Source organism: Protobothrops mucrosquamatus, unplaced genomic scaffold, assembly GCF_001527695.2.
Source record: "Protobothrops mucrosquamatus isolate PMUCROS unplaced genomic scaffold, P.Mucros_1.0 scaffold1446, whole genome shotgun sequence".
Taxonomy (NCBI): Eukaryota; Metazoa; Chordata; class Lepidosauria; order Squamata; family Viperidae; genus Protobothrops; species Protobothrops mucrosquamatus.
In genome coordinates this window covers 311,026-320,287 of record NW_015387626.1, presented here as the reverse complement: position 1 = coordinate 320,287, position 9,262 = coordinate 311,026, and the positions used below count along the sequence as shown (strand labels likewise).

The 9,262-nt window shown below is 47.3% G+C and overlaps 1 long non-coding RNA gene across 1 annotated transcript; it reads right to left on the bottom strand.

Moving 5' to 3' along the window:
• Window positions 1–458: 458 nt before the first annotated feature.
• On the bottom strand, window positions 459–8,227 carry LOC107292917. Its single transcript, XR_001549007.1, has 4 exons — window positions 8,170–8,227; window positions 1,509–1,583; window positions 1,044–1,148; window positions 459–539 (listed from the first exon to the last, which is right to left on the bottom strand). It is a non-coding gene; the product is annotated as an uncharacterized LOC107292917 (long non-coding RNA).
• Window positions 8,228–9,262: the final 1,035 nt, after the last annotated feature.

The following is a 9,262-nucleotide window of genomic DNA, read 5'->3' as shown; positions in this document are numbered from 1 at the left end:
AGCAATGAATGGAAACTAACCAAGGAGAGAAGCAACCTGGAACTAAGGAGAAACTTCCTGACACTGAGGACAATTAACCAGTGGAACTGCCTGCCTCCAGAAGTTGTGGGTGCGCCATCACTGGAGGTTTTCAAAAAGAGGCTGGACAGCCATGGCATTGGGTCTCCTGCTTGAGCAGGGGGCTGGACTAGAAGACCTCCAAGGTCCCTCCCAGCTCTCTTATTCTGTTTTGTTCTGGTTTTCTACTGCTGCAGCTCAGTCTCTCAAGCAGGGTGCTGGGGATTTTGTGTTGTTTTTTTTATTTTAAACTAACAGGGCAGGAAAAGTTCGAAAACCTGGTCCAAGCAGCCAAGGGAGGCTATTCAGATTTTTCCAAAACGTCAGCTTCTTTTGGCAACCGGCCTCTCCCCAATTTTGGTGGCTGGGGTGCCATGACGAAAAGCGTTAATCACCTCTGCAGGATGAGAGTTGTCGTTTGTCAACGGAGAGGGGCCGTTGCCGTTCTTCGCCCTGTCTTCGGCCCGGGCTTTCAGGTACACCTGAGTCACAACAGGAGAAACCACAACACCCATTGGAGAGAGAGAGAGAGAGAGAGAGAGAAAAGGGGGGGAAAAGCCAGACCAGGCAAGACCGATCTTTCCTGGGCTGTGCCACAACGGTGCACAAAAACTGGGATTAGGAAACGAGGAGGCAGGGAGCTTGAAAATACACATGTACACACACACACACACACTGAAACACACACCCTCAGCACCCTAAAAAGCAGGCTGCACCGGTTCTGCAAAACAAACGGCACCCTGGGCCGCTTAGCACACAAAAACCATCCTTGCAAAAAATGTGTCTTTTGCTGCTGGTCTCCGGAGGCAAAATTCAAGAGCCGGCTGGAAGCCAGGAAGGAGGCAAAAAAAACACAAAACTATATTTTCTTCCTGAATTTTTTTTTAATTAAATGCAGGTAGTCCTCGACTTGATTCATTTAGCGACTGTTTATAAAGTCACAACAGAAGGGAGGGAGGGAGGGCATCTCCTGGAAAACCTCTCACCTTAATTATCTCCTCGTCGCCCTCGTTAGACTTGATGCATTCGGACGTCAAGGCGTGGCTGCTCGTGGCCCGGTTGGCCACCATCGCGAAGGCTTTTCCCACCGGCTGCGGCGAGAAGACACGGAGCAAGAGTTAAGAGGGCAGAGCTAGACCCCAAAATCCACCCATTCCCCTCCCACCCTCCAGGTCGGAGTGAGCAAGAAACTCAAAACCACCCAGGTTTTCTTTAGACCAAGGATGCCCAACCCACCTTGGCCACTTTTAAGACTCGTGGACTTCAACTCCCAGAATTCTCTGGTCTGAAGAATGCTGGGAATCGAAGTCCACCAGCCTTAAAGTGATCACGCTGAAGACTGAGAAGCCGGGCGTTCCAGCTGTTGAAATTCTTCCAAAAAAAGAGAGAGAAAAGAACAGACGCTGCAGAAACAAGGGCTGGCCTACCTCGCAGGGCTGGTTGGCACATACCTTTTGCTTTACTTGGTCAGGCCGGTCCCCCGGAAGGTCATTCTGCAGGGTCAGTCTTAAAACTTTGACGCTGTCCTGTAAAAGGGGGAGATGGAAAGAGAGGCAATTAGGGCGGTTTGGCTAATACTTATGCAAATGTGTTATTTATTTTAATTTATTGGCCGTCCCACTCTGGGGGAGTCTCTAAGCAGAAAGGGAAAATATATCCCTCTTTGGGACTGGGATCGAGGCGAGAGGAAGACAATGCAAAACTTCCCGTCGCAGAGAGTCTGACGTTTGCAAAGCGCCAGCAGTGGGGGAGACGGAGGAGAACCGAGATAAAAAATGATATGCAAATAAGGCTGGGGCTGAAATTAGGCGTGGGAACCTCATTTCCCTATGCAGATAAGCTGCCAGGTGTTTCTCCTGCCAGATGTTCCCATCCAACATGGATGATGTGGCCGCTTCCTATGAGGCCTGCCTCCCCTGGATTATGGCTAATTTGCAGGTGGTCCTCAACTTACAACCGTTGGTTTAGTGACCGTTCGAAGTTACAATGGCATTGAAAAAAAGGGACCATTTTTTCGCATGACCTTCACAGCATCCTCTTATGGGATCAAAATTCGGACACTAGCCCACTGACTCACATTTATGATGTCCTTTGCTGACATCAAAGTCAATGGGGAAGCCACATTCGCCTAACAAACCGGGTTACTGACTTATCAATTGCATTGATTCTCTTAACAGTGACAAGAAAGGTCGTAAAAGGGAGCAAAACTCACTTAACAAATGTCTCTTAGCTACAGAAATCTGAGGCACAATTTGGTCGCAGCTCAAGGACCCTTTTTGGAACAGAACTTTCCCCTCATCGGCTTTGGGATGTCGTTTCTGGCAGGGGGGTTGACCTCTGCGGGGCCACATCAATTGTCAACCACACCAGGGACTGACCCCTTGGTGATTTCCATAAAGTGTTTTGACCACTGGATGAAAATAAAATAAAATAAATCCCTTTGCCCGTTTAAAACTACGCTTGAGCCGGGCAGAGACGAAGGCAAGTTTTCCTTATCATCATGGCTAATGGACTGACACCTTTCCCGAATGGCGTCACTGCCTCCGTATCTCCAGAAGCCATCAGGCAAACAAATAAAAGTTAACACGCAGGACAACGCAACCTTGCCAAATATGAGAGTGGAAAAGGCACCCAGCCAATATCTGGCAAGCACAGGTGAGTCACTCCTATCGGCTGCCTGCCACGTTGGATTGCAGCCCACCGCAAAGAGAAGGTGGAGGAAGAGGAGGAGAAGCGTGTGTGGGGGGCAGCCGGGGAAGCCCCCGACCCCAAGCCTTGATCTGATACAGGACAGCAGGGTCAACAAATCCTGGAAAAATAGAAGGGAATTCCTGGGAATTTGGGGGCTGATCCCTTGCAGACTTTTCCTGGTTTTATAACACACACAGGGTAGATTTTCAGCCACAGGAGGATCCCATGCTCCCCTGCCGGATACTCTTAGCCAGAAGGGCCCATAAATCCCGGACATTTGTTAAGTCCGTGTTTCTCAAGCGTGGGCCCTTTAAGAGGTGCAGACTTCAACTCCCAGAATTCCCCAGCCAGGTGTGGGAGTTGAAGTCCGCAACTCTTAAAGGGCCCACGTTTGATCAACGCTGATTTAAGAGAAGCCGTTTCTGCCCAGTTAGTAAGGTTTTATTATTTAGGGGTAAATCCTTCCAATAGAGGTGTGAAAAAATGAGGAAAAAGGCAGGTTCTTTTAATTAAAAAAAAACACGATTCTGTCTCAAGCATTAAAAGAAAAATAAATGTTCTTTGGTCATTAGGAAATACTCCCACGGAAAATTATGCAGCCCGCAGGGTTGATTCACCGCAGGCTGAGCCAAGAGTAGGTCCACTGAGGGTTTCCTACGTTAACCAAAGAGATCAAAAAAGGGGAAGTCGGTCTGTGGCCTAACCGCTAATGTCTGGTTTGCTCTGCCAAAGCGGGAGAAGAGCAGTGATTCTTCCGCTAAACTTCTATGGAATCCCCACCCAGCACGAGTCCAAAGTTTTATTAAAGTTCCCGTCTGCTCGGAAACCACTTCTGGACTTTAGCCTGGAAACTAGGGGTGGGGAAAAACACAAAACCTATGTTTTGAGGATTAGAATAGGTTTGTTGTCATAGAAATGGGTTGAAACACGGAGCAAACAGCCGAGGAGAGAATGGTTTTTTGGTATTACTGCCCTCAAAAAAGTCCTTCCTTCCCTCTCTTTCACTGCCTTTCTTTCTTTTTCTTCCTTCCTTTTGTCTTCCTTTCATTTCTTTTTTCTCCTTCCTTCCTTCCTTTCCTTTCCTTTCCAACTTTTTCACTTTCTTGTATTTTTATCATGGGAACCTTTTTAATACAATTCAAAGCAAACCAGGTTTGCAGCAACACAGATCATCAAAAACTGGGTTCAAACTAATCTAATCTATAAGGCAAGCCCAGCATTCTGCCAAGCTCCACCCTTTATCTGATCGGTGTTTGACCATCTTGTTTCGCATTTTAGCCGCACGGAGCAACAAGGAACGGTGCTTCATTAACCTGGTTAGTGAATTGAACTCTCTTTCTCTTTCTTTCTTCTCTTTCTTTCTTTCTTCCTTCCTTGCTTCTTTCCTTCCTTCCTTTCCTTCCTTCCTTCCTTTCCAGTGCAAATCTCTCCCCAGTCAATTCCCACTGGCAACATCCCGAAGATGCCAACGAGAGACACCCCCCCCCTGTACCCCCAAAAGTACAAAAGCTGTCTTGGCCATCTTCTCATAAATTGTTTTCCTCCAGAGATTCAAGCTGAGATCCAGGTCTCCAGTCCAACACATCTGGAAAAAAGCAAGCTGACGAATGACAATAGCAAACAGGGCCTTCACACACACACACACAAAAACACAAGGAGCCATTTCAGATTCACTTCACACACACACCCTTTTCGCCTAAGTGCACACCGGGTTGCAATCTCCGCTCTCCAAAAACCTGCAAGACAACTTTGCTTTCCAACAAGGGGCAGAGCTGTCAAAACACCCCGGTTGTCTACGATTTACAACTCAAGATAGGATCAAGCGACAGCAATTCGCAGGCAACAACCCCCCCCCAACTAGGAGCTGTTCTGGTGTGTAGTGAGCTTTGTTAAGTCATTTTTCTTCCCGTCTGACCTTCCGTGAAAACCCAACTGCTCCGTTTTGGCAAGACTTTGACCGGGTGCCGAGAAAAGAAGAAAGTCCGACAGCATCCAAGAACACATTAAGTCGAGACAATTAGGCCTTTTTTATTTCGTTGGGTTCCAGGAAGAATCAAAAATACGCCTGGATCCTTTGTTAGGCGGCCTTAACGTCAAAGAGGACCTTCTAGAGAAAATTAGCAGAAGTTTCCACTCAACATAAGCCAGATCCAAACCTCCATGGTTTGTCATTCACTGCTGTTGCGTGTGCAGAAAAATGACGATAAAGGCTATCTTAATTGGACCCCACGAGCATAGAACGCAGAATAACAAGAGTTGGAGGGGACCTTGGAGGTCTTCTACTCCAACCCCCTGCTCAACCAGGAGACCCTAGAGTAGACCATTCTGGACTGTTTTTGAAAGCCTCGAGTGACTGAGCAACATAAGTATGATGGATAAATAAATACACTGGGAAGTCTATCTGCTGAGAAAGAAATAAATAAAATTAGCCAGGTCTAGGAGATATGAAAATGGTTCCTTTGCTCCAAACCAGGAGCAGAAAAAATCAACTCAAATGCAACTCAAGATAGAACCATAGGGCTGGAAGAGACCTTAGAGGTCTTCTAGTCTAACCCCTTGGTTCAAGACAGGAGACCTTAGACCAGGGGCCTTCAAATTTGGCCCTTTTATGACTTGTGGACTTCAACTCCCAGAATTCCTCAGCCAGGCACACCAAATCCAGGCTGAACATCTCTGCAAGATGGCAGGTATTAAAAAAAAAAACCTATCCAACACTGTTGAAAGCTGTAACTCATCACCTCATTCTTTTTTTAAGTCGCTCTTTCTCGTCTCCTAATTACAGCTAATAATTTTGGCCTGTAACAAGCTGGATTATTCAGAGTTTTGTCTTAAGTTTCTTTCAAAACTATGTCTATAAAAACAGCTCAGCGATATTGGACTGGGCCACCCACAAACTCTTATTTTCAAGCCTGGATGCGGGGGTCAGGCACCCAACACGAAAGAAGAGCAAACACACTCTGTGCATGTTCAGAGGTCCTTTTTTACTTCAAGAGTGGAGGAAAGAAGAGGAAGGGGTGTCTGCAATTAAACCTAGAAAGAAGAGCGGGCAAAATGGAAGGAGGTCAGCTAAATTTTTGTGCCAGGTTTTAAGAAAGTTGGAGCCCCCGATTTTTGCTTGAAATAATATTCCAAGAATCCGGGTGGGAAAAATGCAGATGGCTGTGGGGGGAAGGAGAGACAGAGACCATCAACACCCACTGCATTTTCAAGAGATGACACTATCCAGATACCGGCGTGTTTATCAGCTCAGTTTTAAGGAGGGGTGGAGTTCTGCAAACTATTTTATCCCTGGGAGAAAAAATTTAATCAATGGAGCCACTTTGAGCAGAAAAGCCAATATTGGATTTTGGCCCCGCTGTTGATACTAATTTTAACGACTGCAGTGCTTTACTGAACTGTGGCAAGGAAGGTCGTTAAGGCGAGGACTAACTGAAATTGGGATCCATCGAATTCTGCCTCACCCCAAGCTGACGGAGGCCTGGACCCCCAACCCCAAAATGTGTCATTATTTTCCCTCTGAGCCGGGCGGGCGGGGAACCTGTGAGTTTCACCTGGTGAGGTAGCAGCCTCAGAATTAATCATCTTTGTTATTTTCAGAATTGTTTTTCTTTGTCCTTCCAAGGAAAGAGGCAACCTGACACCCTGGCTGTAAAAGCCAGGCACTCCATCTAATTTCCATTTAAGGGCAGGCTTTTTAAACTGCAGATACCTGGTTAATATGCAACCTTCCCCCTCAGTGATCTGAGAAGCAGTGTTGCAAGACTCAAAACTTTGCAGTATTTTGAGCATCAATCTAGGGGGTTCCTTAAAAGCTATTTCCTTTTATCCTAAAAGAGAGATAAACACAGGGATGGTTTATAAGAGTCAATGAGCAATCACTGTGTTTATACATGGGGGGGGGATCCATCTTTAATACAAAATGTGCTTAAGAGTGCCATCTCTTTTTTTTAATCCCCTCTGAAATAATTCAGGCCCAATTAAATTATTTGACGAACCACAGACAGATAAAAGATAATTAACAGATCTCAATGATTTGTAACTGCACCAAAAGAGCTATCTTTAATTTATAGAGTTTGGCTACATCTAACATTTTGCCTGGCGTACGCCCATCAGGGTCTTATTCGGGAGTTATTTTATTTGACACCGTCCAGAGTCCCTCTGAAAGGGAGATGGGGAGGGTCGTAGATATGATAAAATAAAATAAAAATAAATTTCCAAAAAGATCCAGGCATTTGCTCTCCAGACCTACCGAACCGAAAGGGATATATATAATTCAATGAAATTCAACCACACAACTCCTCAATTTTCCAAACCATGCCAGGGACCGACCCGAGTTTTATCTGCACACACCCTGCTTGGAAATGTACACATACAAACACACACAGATTCTCAGATGTTATGTAAAAAGACAGCTGCGGCACATCCATGCCTGCCATGGAGACCTGGTTGAGCAAGGCATCCATCGCAGTTTATTCCGAATTCTTTTCCCATTTTAAGACTGCAAAAGTGAACCTACACAGGGTCACGTTCCTAACCCCCCCCCCTCCAGTGGCTTCACCACCAGATTCAGGATCCAGATGAATTTGAATCCAGAATCGATGCTGAAAGGAAAAGAGAAGCAGCATTTAAGTACATATGAAATAAAATCCACTTTTGTGCTTTTTTTTTTGTGTGGGTCTCTTTAACATCCTCAGCAAAGGTTTCCATCATGCAATTTCCAGGGCAGACTTTGGGGATCAAGGAACACGGGACGAAGCCTATCCTAAACCGCGATGCAATTTCTGGGGAGGGGGGTCAATTCCAAGGAGAAAAAATGCAACTTTTGTGCTGGGAAGATGGGGGGTGCAAGCAGAAAAATCCATCCACCATAAGTCACCGCGACCAAACAAGCTCGCTCAAGGCTCAGGGATGTGGGAGTCCTCACGCAAAACCTCTCCTCTCCCGGGAGGAGAAGGAACTCTGCACATGGTCAGGGGTACCCCGAGCCCCCGACACGGGCCCTTGCTTCCCCCTTCCGGGGTTCTTCGCGAGGAAAAGGCACCGGATTCCCCGCCTGGATCCACCCAGGAAATGGGTCCCCTTTGGCGGCTCTCCACGCTGCACTGCAGGCACATAACTCAAAGGAAGGTGGCAGCTGGCTAAAGCTTGCTTAAATAAAATGAAATCCGACTTTTGGCCCGCTTTTGAGCCGTCACTAAACGTCGCAAGGCACACATTGCAATAGATGTAGACAGACATTGCAAAAGGTCTTTTTTTCTGTGCTCTACTACTTCATTATCTGATGCACGTCACTTCCCAGGACTTTGCAAAAGACGGCGCTCGCTTCGGCGCTTTTCAAACCCAAAGCAAAGATTCTCTTAGCAATTGCAAAAAAAAAAAAAATATGCAATTGCTAAAATTAAGACGCACATGCTCGCTTACCGGCCGCTCGTCCCCCGGCTGCAGCTGCACCAACGTGCACAGACCGAACGCGGCGCTCATCTCCGCCGCGACGCCCCGGCGCAACTGAGGCGGAGACAGCCACGCCCGCCGCTTATATACCGGCCACGCCCCTCCTGACGTCGCCAGCGTTCCGAGCCGCTCCAAGTCACGCCTTTTTTTTTTTTTTTCCTCCCTTCCGCCTCACGCTGGCGGCGGCCGGCCACGCCCCTGCTGGAAGGTGGTTGGTCGATTTCCTGGAGGCCTCGCGCCGCGGGTGGGGGGGGGAGGAGAAGATCCTCCTCGGGCTCCGCCCCTTCATCTCCCTGCACGCGCGCATGCGCCTTGTCCTCTAGTGTTCTCATTTATGTGGTTTTTTTCCCCCCCTTTCTTTGACAATTTATTAACTTTTGAAGTTAGCAACGGGTGTAAATTGAGGAAGGGGAGACGGAACAAAAACAAAAACAAAAAAAAGCGATGGAAAGAAGTGGGGGGGAAAAAAATGGCTCAGCTGCTGGGCCACGGTGCCCATCGTCCACAGCCAGCCAGGGCTGTGCATCATGGGAACTGGAGTGAGACCCCCTGCGGTGGGGCCCTCCATCTGCTCCAGCCTCCAACCAAGAGCCTCAGTTAGGAGCAGCCCCTGCATGGAAGGGGCTGAATGGATTTGTCTGGATTTGTTTGGTTTATTTTGGAAAGAAACAAAAATGTTTTGCAAATATTGTCACTTTTATGGGTTCGAGAAACAAGGAAGGCCGTTGGCAAGGCAGGCAATTTGTGCATTTGAAGATACGAATAACACCCAGATGTTGAGGGTGGGGAGAGGAATGGAGGAAAAAAATAATAAAAACAGCATTGGCAAAACACTTGAAAAATCATAATTAAAGCCCTTCGGAAAGGCTCCTTCCTGCCTGTCCATCATCGTGTCAAAATTGTGTCAAAATTGGGTCAGAAAGCACCACCGCCTCCAACGGAAACCCCCAAGGAGATTCCCCCCCCGGGAGGGGGGGTTACTGAGGGCAGATAGGTGTGGTGCTGCCCGGACCTCCAGGTGTTTTTTCTCATTTTATTGCTTTTTCCACAAAATGTCCGCCTT